The sequence below is a fragment of the Oryctolagus cuniculus genome, chromosome 9, assembly GCF_051225735.1.
Source record: "Oryctolagus cuniculus isolate XC-2025 breed Fujian yellow rabbit chromosome 9, ASM5122573v1, whole genome shotgun sequence".
NCBI lineage: Eukaryota > Metazoa > Chordata > Mammalia > Lagomorpha > Leporidae > Oryctolagus > Oryctolagus cuniculus.
In genome coordinates this window covers 84,561,393-84,587,769 of record NC_142875.1, presented here as the reverse complement: position 1 = coordinate 84,587,769, position 26,377 = coordinate 84,561,393, and the positions used below count along the sequence as shown (strand labels likewise).

Below are 26,377 nucleotides of genomic sequence, written 5' to 3'. Positions count from 1 at the left end.
TTCTTTTCCCCCGGGTCTTGGAAGTGAGCCTCGACCAGTCGTTTTTTCTCCTCTTTGGCCGTTCCCGCCCCTGCATTTTCATGAGCAGCTACTTTTTTTTCTTTTGGCCTGACTGCTTCAGTTTCCTTTAGGGAAAGGCTGGTCCTGCTGGGATATCTGGCCTGTGGCTTCTCAGGAAGCAAGTGGGCGGTGCCAGGCAGAATGTCAGCTCGTGGGCAAGGGAGGCGCAGATCCTGTGAGCTCAGCAAACTGTGGCCTTCTGGCCACACAGATGGGCGCTCGCTGCCACGAGGCCAATCTGCGCCTGAGTCCGAGGGTTGTCGTAGGTAAGTGGGTTTTTCCTGGCAGCGGGAGGAGGAGAGGGCGAAATACGTTTTTTCACTGAAGTATAACTGTGAGTTATAACAAGAAAAATATGTTCGATCTTCATCCCATTTCTTGGCACCCAGCTCCTAAAACCCTTGGAACCTCTGAAGTCATAGGATCTTTTTGTTGGCTAGTGAGATGACCAGTGGCTGGGGGGGCTCCTGGATGACCTCAGGGTGGGGACTGGTTGCCATGGGAGCAGGCCCTGTGATTAGAGGGTTGAAACTCGGTCCCTCTCCCTCACCCCCAGCCTCCAGGAAGGGAGAAGCCTGAAGTTTGAGTTGATGACCAGTGCCAAGGATGTACTCAGTCATGTCTGCTTTAAGGAAGCCTTCATAAAGGCCCCAAAGGACAGAGTTAGGGGAACTTCCGGCTTGCTTCTCATGTGAAACGCGTTTCTCACCATGTGTGGGAAAGCCATCCGTGTTGAGGAAGAGGCTCTTGTTATCTTTGGCTAGAGCGAGCTGCAGGGAACAAAAGAAGGACCTGTTAGGGAGGAGAGTAAATAAGGACTTTTGGGGACCAGATGTCCACCTAATGTTTCTTCCTGTCCTGTGCAAGATGGTATAGGGTATGACTTAATTTCTACAAGTGTGTGTGGCTGGCTTCCTGCGAGTTCTTTCCTCCAAAAGATTAAGGGAGACTGGCACTAATATAAACCTGGTTCTCCACTTTTCATCCCTGCCCATCGCAGGTACTCCCTCTGTGAGAATTCACTGGCATGGGGCTGGGACAAAGGATAACTTCAGTGACCACTGGATACAGTCGCAATGCTACAAAACAAAGCACAATTACCCCAAAGCCAGCTGCCTCTGTGAAGTCAGTATTAGCGGTAAGTGAAGTGTGCAATTCCTTTGCCTGCTTTAAAGCTCTGACTGTAAGCCGCTTGCTCTCCTGTTCTTCTGGTGGTAAAAGACATTGCAGATGCACTTTGAAATCTCATTAAATATAAACAGTACCCTAAATTATTTTAAATGTATAAGATGCTCTCCATATGGACTTATTGTTTAAATCAGTGAACATTGATTCTTGTATAGTTTTAACAGTTGCAAATATTCAATGACTAGCAACAGATAGAAAATTGAGCAGTTTTTTCAGTATCCTGAGCAAAGTTACACAAAGCTCTCATAAACTTCAGCGTACTTGTATGGACAGCATCGCATTCCAGTCTGTGTCTGAGAACCGACCTCAGGCCATGGCCCCATCAGGGTCAGGGAGGTCCCTGGGGTCTGCGGAGGCTGTTCCACCCTGGGTCACCGGTAGCCTGAAGGCCTCTGGGTTAATGACCTGATTCCAGAGGCAGACTTGCTCCAAGGTGGACGGAATCTTGCTGAAGATGTCAGACTACCCTGAATTTAGCATCACCCCAGTCCAGGGGCATCTTAGAAAAATCTGCTCCATGTAGTATACTGGAGATTTGGTGAAAAGAGCATTCCTCATCCACTGACATTTTCTTCTCACGAATGTCAATAGCCGGGTGGGCGTTTGGTGCAGTGTTTAAGTCACCAACAGGAACACCTGCATAACATATCAGAGGCCTGGTTCAAGTCCCACTTTGCATCTAGCTTTTCGCTGATGTGCATCTTAGCAGCAATAGATAATGGCTGCCACCCATGTGGGAGACCCACACGGAGTTTTGGGTTCTTGGTTTTGGCTGGGCCTAGCCCTAGATGATGTGGGCATTTGTGGGGGATGGGGGAGTAAGGGGATGGGGGTGGGGGTGTTAACCAGTGAAGATAGTTCACTCTCTGTGTGTCTCCCTGCCTTTCAAATAACATTAAATAAAGGGGGAGGGGCAGTAAAAAAGAATACCACCAGGAGAAGTGGGTGTTTGGTCTTGCAGTTGAGCTGCTGGTTAGGATGCCCATGTCTCATACTGGGGAGAACCTGGGTTCAAGTTATAGCTCTGCTCCATGTTCCAGCTTCCTGCTGATGTGTACCCTGTGGCTCAAAGGGTCGGGACGCGGCCACAAATGTGGGAGACCTGGATTGAGTTTCTGGCTCCTGGCTTTGGCCTGGCTCAGCCATTGATTGTGGGCATATGGGAAATGAATCAGCAGATAGGAGCAGTGTTTCTCTCTCTGTTTCTCTGTCAAAGAAAAAAAAAAGCTATCAACAGCTGAACCTTTGTTTGATAAAACTGTTGTTTTCTGATACATTAAATCCTATTTCTGCTTGTCCAATACTCTACTATCAGTTTTATACATGTTTGCTTCTGACTGCTCTTCAATAAGCAATGTTTCCCAATAGGTTAGCTTCTTTTTTCTATTTATTCCTTTTTAATGAACAAGTAAAAATTACGTGCATTGATTGTGTACAACGTGATGTTTTGACATAGATATAGATTATGGAATGGGTAAATCAGACTCGTTGATCTACAAATTTCCCATTTTTTGATTTGAGAACACTCATGATCTACTCTGTTAGTGATTTTCAAGAATGTAATCTGTTCTTATTGACACTGGTCTCCAGCTTGTACAATAGGTCTTTTGAACCTTGCAAGCCTCCTGTCTCACTGTATCCTCTGACCAATAGCTTCCATCCCCAGGTACCTCCCCGGCCACCATTCCCTCTCTGTGTCTGAATTCAACATTTTTAAATTGCACTTATAAGCGAGATCATGTGATATTTGTCTTTCTGTGTCTACTTTATTTCACTTTAGCATAATGTCTGCCAGTTTGTTGAAAATGGTAGGCTTTTCTTTTGGGGGGGCCGTATAGTATTCTATGGTGTATATAAACCACATTTTCTTTTTTTTTTTTAAAGATTTATTTTATTTATTTGAAAGACATAGTTACAGAGAGAGGTAGAGACAGAGAGACAGAGGTCTTCCACCCACTGGTTCACTCCCCAGATGGCTGCAATGGCCAGAGCTGTGCCAATCTGAAGCCAAGAGCCAGGAGCTTCTTCCGAGTCTCCCACATAAGTGCAGGGGCCCAAGCACTTGGGCCATCTTCTACTGCTTTCCCAGATCATAGCAGAGAGCTGGATCAGAAGAGGAGCAGCGGGGACTAGAACCAGCCCATATGGGATGCCGGCGCTTCAGGCCAGGGCTTTAATCCACTGCACCACAGTGCCAGCCCCCAATTCTTTTTTTCTTAAGATTTCTTTCTTTATTTGGAAGGCAGAGTTACAGAGAAGCAAAGGCAGAGGTAGAGAAAGAGAGAGAGAGGTCTTCCATCCACTAGTTCATTCCCCAAATGACCACAACGCCAGGAGCCAGGAGCAAGGAGCCAGGAGCCAGGAACCAGGAACCAGGAGCCTTCTTCCGGGTTTCCCATATGGGCACAGAGGCTCAAGCACTTGGGCCATCTTCCGCTGCTTTTCCAGTCCATAGCAGAGAGCTGGATCAGGAGTGGAGCAGCCAGGACTCAAACTGGTAACCATATGGGATGCCGGCACTGCAGGTGGAAGCTTTACCCACTATTCCATAGCGCTGGCCCCAAAACAATGTACATGCTATGTAGATAATTACTGTACTACATTGTTCAGAGAATTGCCCATGAGGTTCCAGCAAAAAATATTAGCAGAATGCTGGAGACATTGCAAGCACTCAGTGCATGGAGCAGTTGATTATCTTTCACAGCTCTGATGATCTGCAGGATGTAGGGTCTTTTGTGACAGAAATTAAAGAAGGTTGTGTGTTAAGTAATTGAAAACGTAACTTCAGTCCTCCAGGTGGTTCCTAAAAGCAGGGTGTCTACCATAGAGGCAAGCAAAGCAACCTAAACTGGACAGTTTTCACACTTTCTATCCCAAACAGACTACTCGGTCAGGATCCCAAAGGAAGCCCTTAAGAGGCAATGAGGTGGCGGGCGCCATGGCTCACTAGGCTAATCCTCCGCCTTGCGGTGCTGGCACACCGGGTTCTAGTCCCGGTCAGGGCGCTGGATTCTGTCCTGGTTGCCCCTCTTCCAGGCCAGCTCTCTGCTGTGGCCAGGGAGTGCAGTCGAGGATGGCCCAAGTCTTTGGGCCCTGCACCCGCATGGGAGACCAGGAGAAGCACCTGGCTCCTGGCTCCTGCCATCGGATCAGCCCAGTGCGCCGGCCGCAGCGCGCCGGCCATGGCGGCCATTGGAGGGTGAACCAACGGCAAAGGAAGACCTTTCTCTCTGTCTCTCTCTCTCTCACTGTCCACTCTGCCTGTCAAAAAAAAAAAGAGGCAATGAGGTAAGCAGCCAGCTGCTGTCTGTGTAGCTGTGATTAACCCCCGCCCCCAGCTATGCCTCTGTGGGCATTCCTCCCTGGAGAAGCAGAGAGCCACAGGAGACACAACAGGCTCTACTGCAGAGCTAGTCCTGTGACCCAGGAGATCCTGGAGGTGGCTCACGCGGCAGGCGGCCTTGCTTCCCAAACAGCTAGGTCCTGGCCTCTTATATTGACAGAGGGCTGCTTTGTGGAATTACTATGCTCTCAATTAAGGATGGTGCCATGAGGAAAAAGAAAATAAATGGCTGCCAATGTAAGTGGAAGGCATTTGTTCTAAGTGGGCCACGTGGCTGTAGCTCCCTATCCGCCGACATCGCTGATAACCATTTTGGGTTTTGGTAAGCCGACACGGGGCCTGAGGCCTGGCCTGGAGCCATTTCGTAAGAGTGCAGAGACATTCTGATCCTAGAACATGAGCAAGAACGAGCAGAGGCCATTTTTAATTTGGGTCTCTTCATGCTAGAAGCCGGTGGAAAAGGATGCCTCAGATCCATGCGATATTGGATGCAGAAGAATGCAGTTTTGTCTGGCCTCCTAGGAAAGTAATATTACTGTATCTGAGAAATAAACATCATGGCTGCTACAGAACTGCACCTTTGATGCAAAGAAACAGACTACGGAAACCCAGTCCTTAGTGGGAGGGATAGCCAGGCACTCGGCTTCTCTGGAACAATGAACTCCTTACACACACCGCTGTCTTTGTTCAGCCAAATACTTGTCAGTAATTCCTTCCCACCTCAATGCACAAGAACCAGTGGTGCACAACCTTCAGGGGCCATGGGAATTATGGGGAAGGCTTCCTAAAACACAGACTGGGGGGCTCACAGCCCTGGAGACTTCAGTTCGGTGATTCTTAGTGGAATCTGAGAATCTGCAGTTCTGAGAATGTTTCAGATGATGCCTCTGTGGCTTATGCAGGGCTAACACTTTGAGAACCACTGCTTTAAAGACTGGTGCAGGCACTGGCACCTCACTGGTTAATGATGTGTTGCATAAATGAACAAATGAATCAGTGAAAAGAGAGTAAGTGAATGAATGGATGGAAGTCTACCCTTGCCGTCTCTGTAGTATCCTCAAGGTGAATGCTTTTTGTCTTCTACTTGTATCCTTTGCGGAACATACTGCAACATACAGGAGGCCTGTTTGTCTTTTTAATTTGAAGACAATCTTTTTCATCCGCCAGGCCAACTATCCCATGATAAAGTAGTTTAGCTTCTCTTGCTGATTCCAGGGCACATGAAGTTCTCAACTGTGAAGGTGCCAGAAGTTCTCTGGTTTCAAAGTGCATCCATCCAGATGGACAGATTGGGGAGCCAGACTCTTCATTGCTTTCTCTGCTCTAAAAATTCTCAGCGTTTCAGCTGAATACATCCAAGCGGGCTCAGATGAAAGACAAAACGAGCCTGACGCTCCAAGAACGGTGCCAGCTTGGCCTCCACGACATTGAGCCTTGAGAAGTCTGGTCTTGGTCCACCGGCCAGCTGGGATTTCACCTGGAGAGCCTGCTGCTCCTGGCCTGGCTCTTGGCTTTGGTGTGAGCATTTTTCACCCAAATTGGGCCACCCCTCATTCTTGATAACAGTGCAACAGCAGGTTCTGTCAACCGTGCTTGTTTCCCGGCTGTCTGTGGACATGTTTCATAGCATCGGGTTTGCGCTTCAATCAGTCTAACAATTAATTATATTTCACCATTCTAACAGAACCACATATTGCTGCACACAATGAGAAGAGTAGAAAAGAGGGAGAAATCATTCCTCTCCCTACCACTGGAAAAATAACCCCTGGGGACACGGACGCTTACATTTTGTCTCTTTCTTTTTGATTCAGATTTTATGCTCAAGATTATTTGTTTCTGAGGGATGCATGATGAATGCATACCTCTATATCTTCTGCAAAACATACTTTCTGCAGAAAAGGGTGGGCAATTGTTATTCAGCTTAACAACTGTGTTTTTCAATCAGTCCAGCCAACGGAATGGCAAGTCCCTCTTGTTAATTCTAGGGCATATAAAGTTCTCAACAGTACCAAAAATTTTCTTTTAATAGTTAGGAAAGTGATTTTTTAAAAAAATTATTTATTTACTTATTTGAAAGGCAGAGTTTCAGAGAGGCAGATACAGAGAGAAACGTCTTCCATTCATTGGTTCACTTCCCAAATGGCTGCAATGGCTGGAGCTGGGCCAATCTGAATCCAGGAGCCAGGAGCTTCTTCCAGGTCTCACACATGGGTCAGGGGCCCAAGTACTTGGACCATCTTCTACTGCTTTTCCAGGTCATTAGCAAACAGCCAGATTAGAGGTGCAGGAGTCAGGTCTCGAACCAGTGCCAGATGGGATCCGGCATTGCAGGTGGCAGCTTTACCCACTATGTCACAGCGCCGGCCCCAGGAAAGTGAATTTATAAAGTACAATTGAAAATATCCCATTTGGAAAAGCTGTTTTAAAAGAATGTGACCACTAACAATACAGAGTTGCCTTTGTATTCTGTTTCGAACTTAGAAGACCACCCCTGTTTCACGGTGATAACATGAACTCTTAGAACTGTTTTGGAATGCTCCGTCTGGCTCTTTTTGCTTGGATCAGTTGTAAGCTGGAAAACAGAAAAAAAACCAGAATGATGGCAGGACAGGAAGTTTGGCAGGTCAGCCATGAATTATGTTTTGTACAGAGCCCTGAGGCTGTTCCAATGAAGCCACGCAAAGTGGACAACGTGACTGTGGAAACCAGATCCATCGATTTTTAAAAAAAATCTGAAGTCAGGTGACTAAGCAAGCGTAAACTAAAATAAGTTCTGAGGCCCAAGTTTGGTGAGTCTTCCTTTACACCAGTTCCAAATAGTTGTCAAATATCTGCGTGTTTTTTGAGCAACACAACCCAAGGAGGCGTGTCCCCTAGGTTGTATAGAGATGCACAGTTTCCAGCGGATCTGAGTATGTTTCAACTTGGCCTTTCCCACACAGGAGATAATCGCTCTTGCTCAAATTGTCTTTTTTTCTTTCCTTCTTTTTTAAAAAGGTTTATTTATTTTATTTATTTGAAAGACAGAGTTACAGAGAGAGGTAGAGGAGCTTCTTCCAGGTCTCCCATGTGGGTGCAGGGGCCCAAGGACTTGGCCCATCCTCCACTGCTTTCCCAGGCCATAGCAGAGAGCTGGATCGGAAGAGGAGCAGCCGGGACTAGAACCGGCACCCTTATGGAATGCTGGTGCTTCGGCCTGGGCATTAACCCGCTGTGCCACAATGCAGGCCCCTCAAATTGCCTTTCAATAGAGCAGTGCCTCCTCCGCACTGCCAGAGAGCAATTTACTCCTCCACGGAGAGCTGGTAAGCACACATTTCTGATAGCACATGGCACTTGCTGGGAGATGGCACCATCACTGTTAAATTGATGTTAAAAATGCAAATGTGGGGGCTGGCACTGTGGCATAGCAGGTAGCGCCACCGCCTGCAGTGTCAGCATCCCAAATGGGCACCAGTTTGGATCCTGGCTGCTCCACTTCTGATCCAGCTCTTTGCCTGGGAAAGCAGTGGAAGATGGCCCAAGTCCTTGGGCCCCTGCACCCACAAGGGAGACCGCAAGAAGCTCCTGGCTCCTGGCTTCAGATCAGCACAGCTCTGGCCATTGCTGCCAATTGGGGAGTGAACCAGTGGATGGAAGATCCTTCTCTCTCTCTCTCTGCCTCTCCTTCTCTCTCTGTGTAACTTTGATTTTCAAATAAAAAAATAAATCTTTTTTTAAAAATGCAAGAGTGGGTTCCCTTTATTTAGAAAATGTAAGAAGTATTTAATTCTTTTCCTAATACTTAGAAGCCTCAGATATCTTTTTCATACATTTTAAAATGTATTTACTTTAATTTGAGAGGGAGGGAGGGGTGGGGGAAGGGAGAGAGAGAGAGAGAGATTCCCCAAATGCCTGGGAACCAAGTAGTCAATCCAGGCTTCCCATCTGGGTGGCAGAAATCCAACTATTTAAGGCTTCCCATGCTGCCTTCTAGGGTGCACAGCAGCAGTAAAGCCAGAGCCAGGATTTGAACCCAGGCAGTCTGATATAGGAAGTAGGCATCCCACATGGTGCCTTAACTGCCCCCTATATCTACCCATCCCCAGGCATCTTTTTTTTTTTTTAAATAAAATGCAACTTGGTGGATGAATCTGCAAGTGCATACACACTGGCATGCTTAATCTTTTTAAGAGTGTGAAATGAACATGCATTCCAAGAACTCCTGACGAAGAATGTAAGGTCAATAGTCCGATCAAAATAATGCTGCCATCATTAAGCCAAAAAGTTTCTCTGATATTTAAGAAATCGAATAAATCTGATTCCCATTTTATTGGCCTGTGCGTAAAATGTCTGCTGAGTTAGATTCCTGGGCTGTTGTAACAAAGTATCTTAAACTGGGTGGCCTAAAACCACAGAGATTTATTATCCTGCAGTCTGGAGGCCAGAAGTCCAGGGTCAAGGTGCAGTTCCTTCTGGGACAATCGGATTCTCTTCAACAAGACTGGCGGTGCCAGCTGGATCGCACTCTGAGTAAAGATCATCACATGTTTCTCTCCGCTCGGGCAGGTGCCTGGCAATCTGGGTGCTCCTTGACGTGCAGACACACCACTCCAGTCTCTACCTTCCCTGTCCCCCGCGTCACATGACATTCTCTGCCTGTGTCCACATGTTCCTCCTCTTATAAAGGCAGCATTCATTGCATTAGGGTGGACCCTAATCTACCGTAACCGCCTGTTAACTCGATGACATCTGCAGAGAAAGGCTATGAACATATCTTTCAAGGGGATACAATTCAACCAATTAGTCAACCAAAGTCCAACAGATAGTTGGAGACGGCTCATCTGCCAAGCTGAGTTTTACACTTGTGGTGCCCAGTTTGAATCATAAAACAACAGACGCTTACAGATCTCAGGGCAGCAGACTGGGACAGGCATCGTCCTCAAACTCCTGGGCCAGAGCTTTCCCCGTGGCTCCCTGCTGCCTGTCCCTGCTGTACAAAGACCATGAGGCAATGCTATCAGCCGCATGAGGAGGAAGAAGAAACCCAACGACGTTCCTACTGGAAACTGTAGGTAAACCACACTGCATTGGGTCTGCTCCATTATTCTCATTAGGATCTGTCCTTGTAGAACTGATTAACTCACTTAAACCTAGTCCTCAATATCCCACTGGACTGGTTCCTGCTCGCTAACAGATTTCATACATATTCCAGCTTCTCTGGGCAGTGGCGCAAGCCAAAGCAAACCACGTGACAGACAGGAGAGGAAAGTCCCCCTGGCAGCTCAAGTGAAGTAGATTTGCATGAATGCTGCGGCTGACTCTGCTCAGACCAGCAGCCAAGGACTCTGGAGGCTTGACCTAGTCTACTTTCCTGTCTGGAGTTCTTAATTTTTTTTAATATTTAAAGATGTTTTATTCTCTCTCTTTAAATTTATTGGAGAATTGAGAGAGAGAGAGAGAGAGAGAGAGAGCTCCCATTGGCTGATTCCCCACATGTCCGCTAAATTGTGGCTATGCTGGGGCTGAAGTTGGGGACCATGGACCCAACCCAGGTCCCCCAGGTGGGTAGCAAGGATTCAACTACTGGCACCACCACCTCTGTGTCCCAAGGTGTGCATTGGCAGGAGGTTGGAGTCCTGAGCAAGAACTGGTTGTTGAACCCGGGTACCCAGATGTGGGATGGAGTGATCTTAACCAGCATCTTAGCAACTAGACCAAATGCCTGCCCCTGCCTGGCTTCCACTCCACGTATTGAATGAAGACTCCACCCTGTCTGACTCTCATTCTCCCAACCAGCTACATGTTACCTACCATGAGAGTGCCTTGAAGATGAGGGGAGGGTGTTTAGTGATTAGTTTCTGAGTGTGTGTCATCTGGAGGAGAACAGGTATCACCCTTTAAAAATGTTGCTTCTGGCCGGCGCCGCGGCTCACTAGGCTGATCCTCTGCCTTGCGGTGCCGGCACACCAGGTTCTAGTCCCGGTCGGGGCGCCGGATTCTGTCCTGGTTGCCCCTCTTCCAGGCCAGCTCTCTGCTGTGGCCAGGGAGTGCAGTGGAGGATGGCCCAAGTGCTTGGGCCCTGCACCCCATGGGAGACCAGGATAAGTACCTGGTTCCTGCCATTGGATCAGCGTGGTGCGCTGGCCATAGTGCGCCGGCCGCGGCGGCCATTGGAGGGTGACCCAACGGCAAAGGAAGACCTTTCTCTCTGTCTCTCTCAAAAAAAAAAAAAAAAAAATGCTGCTTCTGAAAGAAAGGCCTTAGAGTGGGCAGCGGCGGGTTTCATACTGACTGCTGAAGGTAGCCTCTCCCACCCTCCCGGCTGGGCTGTGGGCAGGGACACCACGCCTTGGGACCTGGCACCCCTTGCTTCCAGAGGATGGTCAGGACAGCTGGAAAGTCACCCTGTCTTATTCCAAATGAATGAGAATGTAAAGGGAGAGGGGAGGGGAGACGTCCTCAGGCTGATATAATCAATGCTGCGAACTGTCAGGGTAAAACAGCCAAAAAAATATGGCTTCGGGTAACAACAATAAAAAAAATGCTTGGAATCTGCATATGCTAAAGGCTTGGAGCTCAATCTGCACCATCAGAAGGCATTTCCCCAGGGAAATCAATATGTTACTGGGGCTACCTCAGAGCCAGTCAGAGCTGTTAAATAAGAAAAAACTGGCAACCGGATCCAAAAGCTGCTACCAGAACTGTGATGACAGAACCATGCAGGGAGACCATCAGTGGCATCCTCACTGGCCTTTCTCTTGAGTCTGGGGTAACCAGTGACATCGTGCCCACCAGGGCTCCTGCACTGAGCTCAGGGAGTCACCCCAGACCCAGGGTGGCACAGAGTCTTCTGAGTCCCAGCATGAGGCAGGGTCTCCTGTTTTCCATCAAGCGTAACAAATGCTCCCACAGAGCAGGGCTGGGAATACGCATACATTTTCAACAGTTGGCCTGGCATTCAGAAGTGAAGCAGCCAAAAGAACAAAGCAAAGAAGTAGCAGGAGCAGAGTGAACATGCTCACTTGGGCCAGCATTGAGAAAATGAGCTCTCAGGAGCAGAGCGGGGCTGCAGAGACTGGGAACTCAGTCGTTCCCCTCCAGCCTGTCCCTCAGGGTCCAGGCCGTCCCTACAGGGTGGTCTCCTGCCCGGCACCCAGCAGCTGGCTTCTCCCATCCCGGGAGGATGAGGAGCCTGGCACCCTCCTCCAGGGCAGCAGGATCCTGCCAGAAGACAGAGGCACTGGCGAGACGGGCGAGCTCCCAGTGGGGGAGCCTCTGACGGCACCTTACCACCTGTTTCCTTGGGCTCAGTTCTGCCGTAGGTGCCTTTTCTCACTCTGTGACAGCTTCAGTGTGACAACTGTGAGACTTATATTCCTGGTACCTGGCACATGCTTGTGGAATCAATAAATTAAGGGTATAGTGGATTGCTATGAAATGCACCTACCAGAGGTGTGGCTCCGAGGAGGGGACCTGAGTCAGTGGCTTGTCACCCAAAGAGGACTGGGTTCTATCAGCCACCAAGATGCTGACGTAACCACGTGCTCCGAGCCGCAGAGCCGGAACACCCAGCGGGCTTCAGAGGCAATTCACTTCCTTTATTTCTATAGACTAACCAGCGCTGAGAGTTAAAAGAGAAAGTAAAAATGCACCTGTTGGGTTGATGATGCAAAACGTGTATAAGTTTAGAAAGATTTGTCACTCTGAATGTGTGGTCTTCAGATCCATGACAGGAATTTTCTGTCTTTTAATTTGCATGTCCATAGAAAAACAGATTAATTAAGTTACTTTAAAAGACAGTTTTCAATTGTTGGAATAATAAGTCATAGAGTTAGTATACATGTCATATTCTCTAAATGTTTGATCTGTTTGTTTCTACCCATTTGCCCAGTAAAGATTACACCAAAGCCACTGGTATCTTTAGGGTTGAATGGTTCCTCATCTCTGCCCCAGGATGTGAAACAGAGGCCGTGGTCATTCACACTGAGGGCCGAGAAAGATGCTGGTAGCTTCCATAATCTTTACTTGTTGATCATGAATGATCAAATATGTTTATTTAAGAGATAGTTACTTAGTGTTTACCATGAGGCCCTTACTCTGTTATGATTTCCTTTTAATAACAGAAGAAGCTAGAAACAATAATCATTATATTCTTAGAATTGTATCTCTCAAGTACGTCTGTTCTTTTTGTATTCTTATTACAGTAACATGAAAAAATAAAGAATCAGAATAAAGAAAGAAATAGGCTGGATGATATCTTAAATAAAATAAGATACTATAAATATAAACAAAAAGAAATAATAGACGGGGTTCACACAAAGACCCGAGGGTCTGGTTGTGCCCTTGACTTTCCAGGAACTCCCGTGGAAGGGCTAAGAAAAGACTTAACAAGGAATAGAAGGAAAGACAAATCATAAGAATGCAGGACTTCTGCTCCTGTTGAGACCACAGCTATGGGACTGGAATTAGGGTGGGGCGGCCTGGGAAGGCTAAAACAGACAGTCAGAGTCAAAGGTAGCAAGTCAGATGGCCACATGCCATGACTTACGCCTGTGATGATAGCAGAGAAAGCCGAGGATCCCTGAATGAGTGCGACTGTGTGTGTGTGAGTGATGGGGGACAGATACAGGGAGTGTATAAGAGGGTCAGTCTTGGCTGGTTCTGAGAACCCCATTCATCCCAACAGCCTGGTTCTTCCTGCCCTCACCAGGAAGTGAGCAAGGGGAGTGGGTTTTGGGGCCTCTTAGCTGCCCGGGGGCTGGCTGACCTGGAGCCCGAGAGGTGCCTGCAGCAGGAAGTGTCCTGGGCTGGGGCTGGGCTCCCCAGGCCAGAGGCACTGCCCATAGGTGTGGCTTCCTGAGGCTGGCCCAAAGGTGACCCTTGCTGGCAGGAAAGAGGGTTCTGGCGCCAAGGCAGCCAGGTGCCAAATGCCTCACTGCATTCCACTTGCTGTTAGTCACCTGCAAGGGAGGACTAGGAGAATGGCACCTCTCCCTGCCGAGTCTAGTCAGGACTGCCTTGCTACCAGCCGCTGCCACTCCCACCCGGAACCTGCCGAGCCCAGCACGCCATCCTGGGGTTGTTTGCATCAGAAATAGCTTCTAAAGTCATGTTGGTTTTTAAATTAAAGTAAATTTTATAGGGAAAGAGAACAAGAGAGCATTCCCATCAATTGGTTCACTGCCCCGGATACCTGCAACAGCTAGAGCTGGGCCAGGCTAAAGCCAGGAACCTGGAACTCAGTCCAGGTCTCTCATGTGGGTGGCAGGGCCCAAGCAGGAAGCTGGAACTCAAACCCGGACACTCTGATATGGGATGCGGGTATCCCAAGTGGCATCTTTCCTGCTGTACCAAATGTCCACCCCACCTCATACTGTCATTCATTCACTTTACCAACAGGCACACAGTGACACCATGGGCCTGGGACTGGGGGAGTTGAAGAAGACATGGTCCCTGATATTAGGAGCTCAAGTCTAGAACATGAGGCAGTCACATCGATGACAATGAATCACAACGGACTGGGATGCATCCCACAGGGATTCACTTACGTGACATTCTAGAAGGGTAGGGTCACCGAGCAGGGAACAGGCAACTTGTGGTTCTGAATTTGCCAAAGAGACAGCAGGGAGGCGACGCGCCATGCAGAGGGCTGTGCACAGGGCAGGGGCCAGGCAGCCAGCACCAGCGGCCCTGTGGCCTACCCACCCTCTGCTACAACTGGCACACTGGCAGGACAGTCAGCATGGGACAGTTGTAGCTGCGACTTAGCAGAGTGGACAATAACAGCAGATCGTCTTTTTCTCTTGCCTGAGTCTGGGTCATTTCTAAAGAATAGACATCTATTTTCTGGCAGTCCTGGAGGCTGGGGAATCCAGGACCCAGGAGCGGGCAGGTTTGGTTATCTGGGCAGGGCCTCTTCTCTGCCACCAAGATGCCATCTTGGGGTGGCTCCTCTGGCCGTGGAGGCAGCGGGTCCTCCCTCGGCCAAGGCTGGAAGGGCAAGCGCTGGGGAAGCGTGCTCCATGAGGACCTTGATCCCATCCATGGGCACGCAGTCTGCGCAGCCGGTCACGCCATGAGGGCCCCACCTCTTCCTAGCCTCCCGTCAGTCACAGCTGGGGTTTGGAGACTCCCATGGCACCTTTCAACATTTTCGCAATGCTGCTAAGGTGCAGGGAACACACATTTTTCCACTGGAGTCGCTTTAAGTGTACAGTTCAGTGGTATTGATTGCACTTACGATGTTGAGCTGCAATCGCCACTATCTCTAAAACCCTTTCATCACATCACTCCAAACAGAAACTCTGCACCCATGAAGCAATCACGCCCCATTCTCCCCCCCACCCCCCAGCTCCGGGCAACCTCTAATATACCTGTTACCTCTCTGGATCTGCTGATTCTGGATATCTCCTATACATGGAATCACACACGATATGTGCTTTTGGGTCTGGCTTATTTCACTGGATGTGGTTTTGTTCTGATCTTAATGAGGCTTTGAATAACAGAGGTGGACCTCAAGAAATGCTCTTGCTGGGGACCTTCTGGGGGAGAAGCAAAGAACTGAGGACTCAGAACGGGGAGAGGGGGCTGGGCAGACTTTCTCTGGGCACCCTGCATGCTCCCCTCTGCCTTGGAAGACCATACTCTGGACAGGGACACCCTGAACACCTACCTCTCACCTGCACCCCCAGAGGACTCCAGGTGGGGCAGGAGTACCCCCTCCAGGCTGATGGGTTGCACCTAGCAGTCCTATCTTCCACAAAACTGCAAAAGGAATTTTTAAAAAGCCTTAAGAAAATAAGAGACCAAGAATTGCAAATGAGGCAATTCAAGAAGCAGGGTTTGGAATTAATTAGCCCTTGAACTGTCAAGCCCAATTGCGTCCAGTGAGTTCTGACATTTCTAGGAATAATTAGGGACCTGGCTGTCACATTTCACAAAGGCCCAACACTATGTGAGCAACTTCTACCTGCTTTCCCCACACAATGTCCGGAAATGCAGAAAGGAGAATTATGCCCAGTGCTAATTGCAGGTCCTTGGGTGGAAGTGTCATATTTTTGAAGAACCTTTCCTATTTTTGCAGTGCAATATAATGACCCTTTTAAGGAGCAGAAGTGAGTGGCAGAAGGGGTGGCACTTTAGAAACATCTGAAATCACTGGTGACAGTAATAGCTAACATTTATTGTGTCCCAGACACCATCCTAAGTGCCACAAGAGCCCAAGAGGTGGACATGCATTCGAACATTCGAGAGGCCCATGGAAAATGTATATTCTCAGAAAAACTATGCATAGATTTTTAACAAATTTTCCTGAAGCAGACTTACCTTTTGATTTCATTTTTTCCGTGAACATTTTGAATTATCCTTGTGGATGAGGACTGTGTGGCCCAGAGAGGTTATGCAAGTCACTCAGAGTCACATATCCAAGATCAAACCCGGAGGGTCTAGCTCCAGAACTGGTGCTCTTTCCAATGCTATTTGCATCTCCTGTCTCCCAGCCATGCCACTGGTTTATACCACCATGGGTCCAGTCAGCTTTTCTGGTATGCATTATCAGTCTTGTTAGGAAGCATTTATTTTTTAAAATTAGTTCATTTATTTGAAAGGCAAAGTCACAAAGAGACAGGGAGAGACAGAGGTCCTCCATCCACTGGTTCACTCCCCAAATGGCTGCAACGGCCACAGCTGGGCTAGGCTGAAGCCAGGAGCTTAGAACCCTATCTGATGGGGCTGGCGCGGTGCCATGGCACACTGGGTTAATCCTCCGCCTGCAGTGCCGGCATCCCATATGGGCACCAGTTCTGATCCCGGCTGCTCCTCTTCCAGTCCAGCTCTCTGCTATGGCCTGGGAAAGCAGTGGAGGATGGGCCAAGTCCTTGGGCCCCTGCACCCACATGGGAGACCGGGGGAGGCACCTGGCTCCTGGCTTCGGATCGGTGTAGCTCCAGCCGTTGCGGCCATTTGGGGAGTGAACCAATGGAAGGAAGACCTTTCTCTCTCTCTCTCTCTCTCTCTCTCTCTCTCACTGTCTGTAACTCTACATGTCAAATAAATGAATAATAATAATAAAAAGAACCCTATCCGAGTCTCTCCCATTTAAGGCAGGGGCTCAAGCACCTGGGGGGATTCCTTGATTCCCCTGTCCCCAGGACACACCAGCTGGGTGCAGGTTAGGAAGCAGAGCAGCCAGGATTCAAACCTGGGTCCATCGGGGATGCTGGCTTTACAGACGTGGCCCAATCCACTGTGTCACAATGCCAGCCTCCAGAAAGCATTCATTAATCACAGACCTGTGTATGATTCTGACTGCAACCTCTAAGAACAGTTTTTCAGGCAAGAGAGACAAGTATCTACCAAGAAAAAAGTACTTCAAAAAGTTTGTAGAAATTAGAATGAAAAAATAAATATATTTTGGTGCAAAAAATTTTGAAATCCATGCATGCAAGGTCTCCAAAAAAACTCATGGAAGCTGCATATTGTTAAAAACCTGCATGAGGGGCCAGCACTGTGGTGTAGTGGGTAAGGCCGCTGCCTGCAGTGCCAGCATCCCGTATGGAGTCCTGGCTGCTCCACTTCTGATCCAGCTCTCTGCTATGGCCTGGGAAAGCAGTAGAAGATGGCCCAAGTCCTTGGGCCCCTGCACCCATATGGGAGACCTGGAAGAAACTCCTGGTTCCTGGATTTAGATTGGTACAGCTCTCGTTTTGGCCATCTGGGGAGTGAACAGCAGATGGAAGACCTCTCTCTCTCTGCCTCTGCCTCTGTGTACCTCTGCCTTTCAAATAAATAAATAAATCTTAAAACCCAAAACTATGCATGAATATGAAATATCTCTCATATATTTCACTCATTTCATACTCAATGGAATACTTCATAGTTATCTTCCACTACCTTTATTCTTTCCTCAGATATTTATTTGGCATAGACTGCATTCAAGACAACATAGTTCAGCTTGTAAGAGAGACAGAGAACAGTTAGAGTTTTCCCAAGAGAGTTTACATTCTGGCTGGGGAAATATTGTATGCAATCCAACAGTAATAGAAGACAAGGTAGAATAATACAAAGCAAAGTTAATACAAAACTCATACAGGCAGAAACCCTTTATTCTAAAATGCCTGGGGCCAGAAGTATTTCAGACTTTAAAGTTTTTTAAAATCCTGAAATATTGGCATTTGTGGTGGAATGAGAAGGCCGTGCCAACATGGCCGCTGACAACAGAAACTGCCTGGTAACAGGCTGTGATTGGATGGCTTCGGAAACCACATGACAATGGAGCCTGCCTGGCAACAGGCTGTGATTGGATGGCTTCAAAAACTGCCTGGCAACAGGCTGTGATTGGTTAGGGCATAAACTGCCCCTTGACCAGATCAGCTGCTTTGGCTATATAAGCTGCTGTACCAACTGAAATAAATGAGTCTACAGACTGCTCGCCTCTAACACTTTCACCCGGCTCCTGGGGTCTGTGTGGTGACTCCACGACTCTAGCCTCCACCACGCTCCTCCTCTCAGAATGAATCCACCTCAACAGGCATTGACTTTACCAGTTGAGCATCCCTCATCCAAAAGTCTAAAATTTGAAATGCTTCAAAACCCCAAATCTTGCAAAATCTGAAACTTTTTGAGTGTCAGTGCCCCCAAAACATTGCATTTCAGATTTCAGATTTTTGAATTAGTGATGCTCAAGGCAAAAATTGGTAACAACAAGAAAAATACTGAGTGCTGTAAGTTATTCCAAGGAAATGACTTCCAGGCTGTGTGTGAGTGTGTGTACGTGTGTGCTTGCACTGTGTTATGTGAGGTGGGGAAAAGGCTGGTGGAGAGAAGATGGCAAGGAAGAAGGAAAGAGATGAGGAAAGAAGAGGAATCTGGGATGTTATGGAAAAGTAATGAAATAGGGGCTGGCGCTATAGTGTAGTGGGCTAAGACTCTGCCTGAGGTGCTGGCATCCCATATAGATGCCGTTTCCTGTTCTGGCTCCTCCAGCTCTCTGCTGTGGCCTGGGAAAGCAGCAGAAGATGGCCCAAGCACTTGGGCCCCTGTACCCACGTGGGAGACCTGGAAGAAGCTCCTGGCTTTGAATAGGCTTTTGCATCCAGCTGTTGCAGCCATTTGGGAAGTGAACCAGTGGATGGAAGACCTCTCTCTCTCTCTCTCTGTCTCTCTCCCTCTCTCTGTCTGTAACTCTGTCTCTCAAATCAAAAAATAAAAATCTTTTTTAAAAAGTAGTGAAATAAACTTACTCTGGGTTGAATTGTGTTTTCCCCAAATTGGCATGTTGAAATACTAACCTGCAGTACCTCCAAATGTGGCTGTATTTGAGTATAGGGCCTTCGAAGAGGTCACTAAGATAAAGCGAGGTCAGGCGAGTGGGCCCTAGTCACTGTGAGTGCCTCCTCATAGAAGGGGAGGCTCTGCGTGTGCCAGCAGAAGGAGCGAGGTCTGAAGACGCAGTGAGCAGATGGCAGTTTATGAGCCAGAGGGAGAGGCCTCAGAAGAAACCACCCCTCTTGACCCCTGGGTCTCCAACGTCCAGAAAACACATCTCTGTTGTCTACACCAGCTGGCCCTTGACCCTTTGTGATAGCAGCCTTGCCACACGCAGAGCCTTGGGGAAACACAAGTGGATGGAAGCGAATGGGGCACTTTTGGAAACTCTGAATTGTATTCCGTGGATACTGGGGAGCCATGGCGGGTCTGTCAGTGGGCTGATAAGAGTAGCAGTTGTTGCATTTGTTCGGTTCATTCAGCAAACGTTGATGGGGATCTGACCCATGCCAGGCACTGCCAAGCCCAGCTCAGCAGCTGCAGCAGTGAATGAGACAGCTCAACATCGGCCTCGTCAAAGGCACCCAGGCCCAGAGGGAGAACAGGGGAATGGGTTAGATTGTGTGGGGGTGGGGGGAGTCAGGGCGCAGTTCAAAGCCTTTTATCCTGGCCCAACTCAGTGCTTTTCAATCTTCTTTTGAAAGAAGTTGATATAACCCCCACCCGTGGGAAGTGCTGTCCCCAGTGCCCACCTTGCCTTCCTTGGCCCTGCTCACAGTCACAGATAGGAGAGTACCCACTGCGGAGTGGCAGGTTAAACCACAGCTTGCCATCCCTACACCCTGTATTGGAGCACTTGTTCGAGTCCCTGTTGCTCCACTTCTGATCCAGCTCCCTGCTAAGGTGCTGGGAAAAGCAGTGGATGATGGCCCAAGTACTTTGGCCCCTGCCACCCACGTGGGAGACCAGAATGGAGTTCCTCACTCTTGGCCCAATGGCTGGAAGCTTCTCTCTCTCTCTCTCTCTGTCACTCTGCTTTTGAATTTATAAATGAATCTTTAAAAAAACAAAGAGGTACCACAGCTCCTCTGCTGAGCTCCCCTCACCTAGAACATTTGATCGACCTTGATCTTCTGTGTTTGAGTGTGTGCTCTGAAGGTTCATGTATTGGAAACTTAACCCCCAAATTCTTATATTCATAGTGTTTTGAGATGGTGCCTTTGGGTAGTGGCCTCATCTCATCCTAATCATTCCCCAAAGGCCCCACCTCCAAACACTGTGTACCTAGGAGGGCATCAGTGGCCTTACAGGGAGGGGAAGAGGTACCTAGGCTAGCACACTATCTGTGTCTTGCCACGCGATGATGCTGTAGGAAGACCCTCACCAGTGCCAGGGCCACACTCTGGACTTCACAGACTTCTGGACCATGAACTCAGTAAACTCCCATTCTTTACAAATTATCCAGTCTTAGGTATTTTGTTCCAGCAACAGAAAAACAACGAAGACATCTTCCATGGTTTGCATTTTGAGAGCATGATGATTCCACCTAGTGGATTCCTACACCTACCACCACAGAAATTGTTCTTTGGATATCAGATACCATCTGCAAAGGTTGATGATGGGAAAATAAAAGATGGAAAAGCAAAATTCAAAATAAAGGACAATCAAATGAAAACAAAAAAGAAATATGTAGGATATCTATGGTTGACAAGTATTTCCCCAGTGTGTTAAGGCTGAATAATGGCCCCCAAAATTGTCCATGTCCTAATCCCTAGAATCTGTGCATACATTTCCTTTACACTGCAGATATGATTAAATTGAGGGCCCTGAAGCAGTAAGATTAGCATGAATCATGCAAGTATTCAAGTGGGCTCAATACAATCACATGGACTCTTTTTCCCCTAGTATTTATTTGTGTATTTGAGAGGCAGAGACCCAGAGACAGATAGAGAGAGCTCCCATCTGCAGCTTCACTCCCCAAATGTTTGCAATAGCCTGGGCTAGGATGGGCCAAAGCTGGGAGCCAGGAACTCAATCCAAGTCTCCCAGGTGGGTGGCAAGGACCCAAGTACTTGAGCCATCACCACTCCCTCCCAGGGTACATATCAGCAGGAAGCTAGAACTGGAAGCAGAATTAAGACTCACACTCAGGCACTCTGATCTGAGGTGTGGGTGTTCCAACTGGTGGCTTAATTGCTAGGCCAAATGCTTGGTCTCTCTCTCTTTCTCAAATGCTTTCAAATAAATAAATAAATCTTTTAAAATATTTATTTATTTATTTGAAATTCAGAGTTATACAGAGAGAGTAAGAGAGGCAGAGAGAGAGAAAGAGAGGTCTTTCATCTCCTGATTTACTCCCAATTGGTTATAACAGCTGGAGCTGCACTTATCTGAATCCAGGAGCCAGGAGCTTCTTTCAGGTCTCCCACGTGGGTGCAGGGGCCCAAGCACTTGGGCCATCTTCCACTGCTTTCCTAGGCCATAGAAGAGAGCTGGCTTGGAAGTGGAGCAACCAGGACTCGAACCAGTACCCATATGGGATGCTGGCACTGCAGGTGGCAGCTTTACCTGCTATGCCACAGCTCCGGCCTCAATAAATAAATCTTAGAAAAGAGAGAGGGATTGGTTCCCAGTTGTAGTCATAGTGAAATGTGATTATTAAGGAGGGGTCAGAGAGATGCCACACGGTTGTCTCTGAAGATGGAGGAAGGGGCCCTGAGCCAAGGTATGTGTGCAGCCTCTATAAGTTGTAAAGGGCAAGGGAATGGATTCTCCCCTGGCATCTCCACAGGAAGAAGGCAGTCCTTTCATAACTTGATTTTGCACCACTGAGACCTTTGAAAATTTCTAGTCTATGAATATGTGTTTTTAAAGTCACTCATGTGGTAATTTATTATAGCAGCAGTAGGAAACAAATGCACTCTGTTTTCTGTAACTCAGAGAAACCAGACCTGTTTACCTGACCTGTGCACCCTTTAGGATTGGGCCTGGCATTGCTTTCCTGTTCACAGCGCCGTTATTCTGTGTGATGGGCTCATTGGTCTTGTTTTTCCTTCTAATTCCTAAACTCCTTAAAGATGGCGTTATTTATCATAGAATCTATAGGTCCTAAGTGTCTGCTAATAACAGTAGATAGAATTAAAAAGGACAGAATGATCCAACATGGGAAGCAGGCCACACAGCAGACTCATAGAATGACAAATGCCCTAAATAGCACTCCAGCCTCAGAATCAGCCCTTAAGGCATTCAGATCTGGCTAAAAAGCACATGAGAGCATTTCAGGCATGGAAAGACAAGACACTGTGGCAAAAAATGGCCTACATGAAAGATCTCTGTGAGTGAGATCCCGATGGAAAGAAGGGGCCATCGAAGAAGGAGGTACCTTTCTCTGAAGGGAGGAGAGAACTTCCACTTTGCATATGGCCCTGTCTAGATACTGATGGAGTTTGTGGACTCAAGAGGCTTCCATAGCCTTGGCAGTTCATGACAAGAACCTCGGGTGATCACTGACGTCATAAATAAGAGTGTCAGTTGTTAAATCAACAACAGGAGTCACTATGCACTTGCTCCCCATGTAGGACCTCTGTCCTTAATGTGTTGTACTATGAGAATTAACGGTAAAACTAGTCTTCAAACAGTACTTTATACTCTGTGTGTCTGTGTGAGTGCAATCTGTTGAAATCCTTACTTAGTATACAGTTGATCTTCTGTATATAAAGATAATTATAAATGAATCTTAATGAAAAATGGGATGGAAGAGGGAGTAGGAAGTGGGACAGGAGTGGAGGGTTGGGAGGACGGGTATGAGGGGAAGAACCACTATATTTCAAAAGCTGTACCTATAAAATTTATATTTATTAAATAAAAGCTTTTTAAAAAAAGAAAAGAATCTCTAGGTTTGGCATAGTGCCTGCCACATAGAAGATTTCAAGAACCATGAATGAAACCTATCTATGGGGACCCAGAGCTGCGAAGGGCTTCAGAATGACCTCATAGAATCTACAAAGAGAGGCTTCTTTTAAGACATGAAGAGGTCAATCTGACATCACCACGGATGTATATGTATGTCATTATGCTGAACTGAATCAGTTCAGTGTCACCATGACAACCAGAGCTCCCATTCACATGTGGAGAATGGTGAGTCACTCGGACAAGTATCAGTGAATGCCTGGCCTCCCAAGGAAATATCTGTGGGATGTGACTCCAGGCCCTTGTTCCTGAAGAGCGTTCTTCCACTGGGCCTCTTCCAAATGACTCTCCACGTGTGATTCATTTAACTGGTCACTCCAGCAAAGGCCTGGGACCCAGAAACAAAGCTTTGTTGGCTCGGATGTTCTCCTCAAGAAATTGAGTCTATTTCTGCAAAGAAATGAGCATTGTACGTGTTTCATTATTGGGCACAAAGTATTGAAGTAGCTTTCTAGAAGCACTGATGGTGGGCAATTGGAGTGTCAATAACACAGCTTCCTCCAACGTGCGTCTTTGGGAATTATTGTCAACTGCCTCGAGCAGAAACTCCAGGAGCTGGAGAGCATGGGCTGCAGAGAAAGCCCCCTGTCCAGGATCTGAGCTGTTGATGCTCTCTCCACAGTGAGGCTTCCCACGAGGACACTCTGCAACCTCCTGGCAACGGCCTTATGGTCTCAGGCCAGGGACAGATCCTGCCCCTGGGAGGACGTCTCTCCCTCCTGCAAGGTACCAAAGGGCTTCACCAGAGTACGTGGTCAGAGCTCCATTCACCCCACAGTTGAGCTCCACTCACCCCAGATCCCAGATTTGGGGCTTTAGGAAGCAGCTCTCCCTGGAGCTGACCCAGAGAGTTTATTTCTCCCCTGCTCTCCGTATCCTGTGCCCCTCTCATTGGGGGCAGAGTTTTTCCATCTGCTTCTAGACCCTCTGCTCAACTGTTTCCCCAGACCTAACCCTGACTTCAGGGAGCAGATCCCCAGAGTAGCCACCTGAAAGGGTCCCTTTCAGGACAGCTTATGTTCAGGCAGGTTTCAAGGGATGACAGTGCTCACTGGTGATGCTTCCTTTGTTATAAACTACACAGTGGTAAAAGATTCTGTGTGTGTGTGTGTGTGTGTGTGTGCACGCGCATTTTCAATATAGGTCTCCATTCCCTTCTGCTTTCCTTCCAGTTACTTCCCAAGGCCTTGGGGCAGGACACAATCTTAGCATGTGATGGTCCTGGGCTGAGAAGAGCAGTTCTTTCTCCCTCTTCAGATCAAAATAGTCACCGGGCAGGGATTTGGGTGATGCTGATGGGTCCCAGGGCAGTTGCAGATACAGGTTCATCCAGTCTGAAGCAGTAAACAGGAAGTGGATGGTAGGCTATGAGAGCTGAGCAGTTGACACAGTTTTTTTTCTTCTTGGTTCATGGTGTTTTGTTTTGTTTTGTTTTGCTCCAGGTCTCTGATACGGGCACGTTTAAATCAAGAACTATTTAATAAGCAACCAAGACATTTTATTTGTTATAACTTAGCTCAACCAGGAAAAAAAATGGAAATGGATGAACTAACAACTGAAACCTTTAGAGTGAACCTTATCCGATTACCAACCTGGGATTTTGTCACTGAGAGAGATGTGCTTGGACAAGAGCAGGAGTCTAGAAGATTCTGAAGCTGGAAGAACCTGGTGAGGCTCCCTCCTGGGTAAGGGGCTCTGGTGGTGAGCAGCCTTATTCTTCTCCCAAGAAAGGGCAGGCCCCCAGCTAACACAGTTTTGCCATTGGGAGGCAAGCCAACTGCTATTAATGAGTAAGCAGAAAGCCCTCATTCAGTCTACATGAAAAAAAAGAGTGGGATTTAGAAGAACTCTGACATTAATACTGTATCCAAGAGGCAACAACTCTGGAGAAAACTTAGAAGCGACGGGTGAGGAGGGAAGACTGGCTCTCAGATCTTTCATCAAGATGGAATATAGGTAAAGGAGTGATGGAAGGCCTAGGAGGGGGAAATCAGAAGAGCTGAGCAGAAAAGAATGTGTGTCAGAGGTTAGAAAATGATGACTTTGGAGGAATACAGGGCCTTGGGAAGGAGAGAAGCAATCGAAAACCTCTCTGGGGAATCACAAGCCTTTGGAGCAAGAGGTGCAACTGTGTGTAGGATGGAGCTCTAAAGAGGATGCCTAATGTGCACACCAACGACCAATCAACAATAGTTTGCTGCTGTAAACCTGTATCTATCCATGGAGAGGGTGATTGGACTTTAATAGCAGTCTGTCTGTGTGGACCTCGTTGTTCAAGGAATCTTTAGTTGAAAGGCATTTTCCAACCAAGTGGTCACTATGACATATATGTCAGCATCTGTCAACTGCTAACCTCTGTGGTTTTAGAGAAGAGCACAGATAAGTACCCAAGCTGTTCCTTTGATCACACTGGAGTGGATATCCTGTAGCTGTCTTTCAAGTGACTCATGGCCAAGTCAATCATCCAGTACTAGGCAGAAACCATCAGGTCGAAGTCTCATCAAAGGGAGATCCAAGGTGGTGAGCCAGAAGTCACCACCAAAGCCACAGGAAAACCCTGGCACACAGGAAGTGTTGGATGTAGTATGGGAATACAGAACGTACATGGAAAATTAAGATAAAACACAGAACTGCAAATAAATGTATGCTTTTAGTTGATTGTCATTGGCTGTACCTCCAGAATCCCAAATCCCAATAGTAGCTCTCTGAGAAAAAGTTTAAAATACTCTGCCTTATGAAAATATAAGGATGTCACGCCTAGCCTAATATTCTATAGTCTCATTTTCCTCACTTCTTTCTTCATGGGAAAATCAAATATCATGTGTTATCATAGACACTGAGAAAAAGGTACAATGTCTAAATAAATACATGAGAACTAATCCAAAATATAAGAGAAAGAGTTTATGGAAAGATGGAATTAAAGGATAAAATTATGAACTTTATTTCTCAACATGAGCTCTATCAAGTTCAAAGCACTTTTGTAAGCAATGATATCAGTATTCAATCCATCCCTAGAGAACAGGAGGTCCTGGGAATTTAACCATATGTATGAAGTCTTTTTAAATGTTATTAATTGGATAAAAATGGGTGCTCTTTTTAATAAGTCTGAAGAAACCAAATAAAGACTGGAGAGTGGATGCCTACTGATTTCCTTTTGAAAGTCTCATCAATTTGCCTTTACTTGATGAGAGAAATGAGCAGGGACATTGGCATGGTGGAGAAGGATTCTTTTGGAAAGCTTTCCCAGATACCTTTCTACTGAAGTTTTGGCTGACTTCTGGAAAGCACTCTCATAATCAGAAGATATTATTTATCTTCTGTCTCTGCTGAGAGTCAACAGGTAAAATGCCTTGGGCATCCTGAACACTGTTGCCATGGCCTTTACTCTTGACCGGTCTGCTCTGGCTTTGACTGGACCACTTCCACCTCTCGGTAGCCATTGCTTTGATTGTGCTTTGTCTTCGGGATCAACTGGCAAAGCTTCATTCCATCTCCTGTTACAAGTCTTGGAAGAAATGCTTCTGAATCTCAATCCCACTTGTTTAAAGTTTCCATGGAAAGCTCTGCTCT

At 47.3% G+C, this 26,377-nt stretch overlaps 1 long non-coding RNA gene across 1 annotated transcript; it reads left to right on the top strand.

The window, feature by feature from the left end:
• Positions 1-208: 208 nt before the first annotated feature.
• LOC103352077 (uncharacterized) lies at positions 209-24,978 on the top strand. The gene is made up of 3 exons (XR_016213750.1): positions 209-326; positions 1,061-1,198; positions 24,250-24,978. It is a non-coding gene; the product is annotated as an uncharacterized LOC103352077 (long non-coding RNA).
• The last annotated feature ends 1,399 nt before the right edge of the window (positions 24,979-26,377 follow it).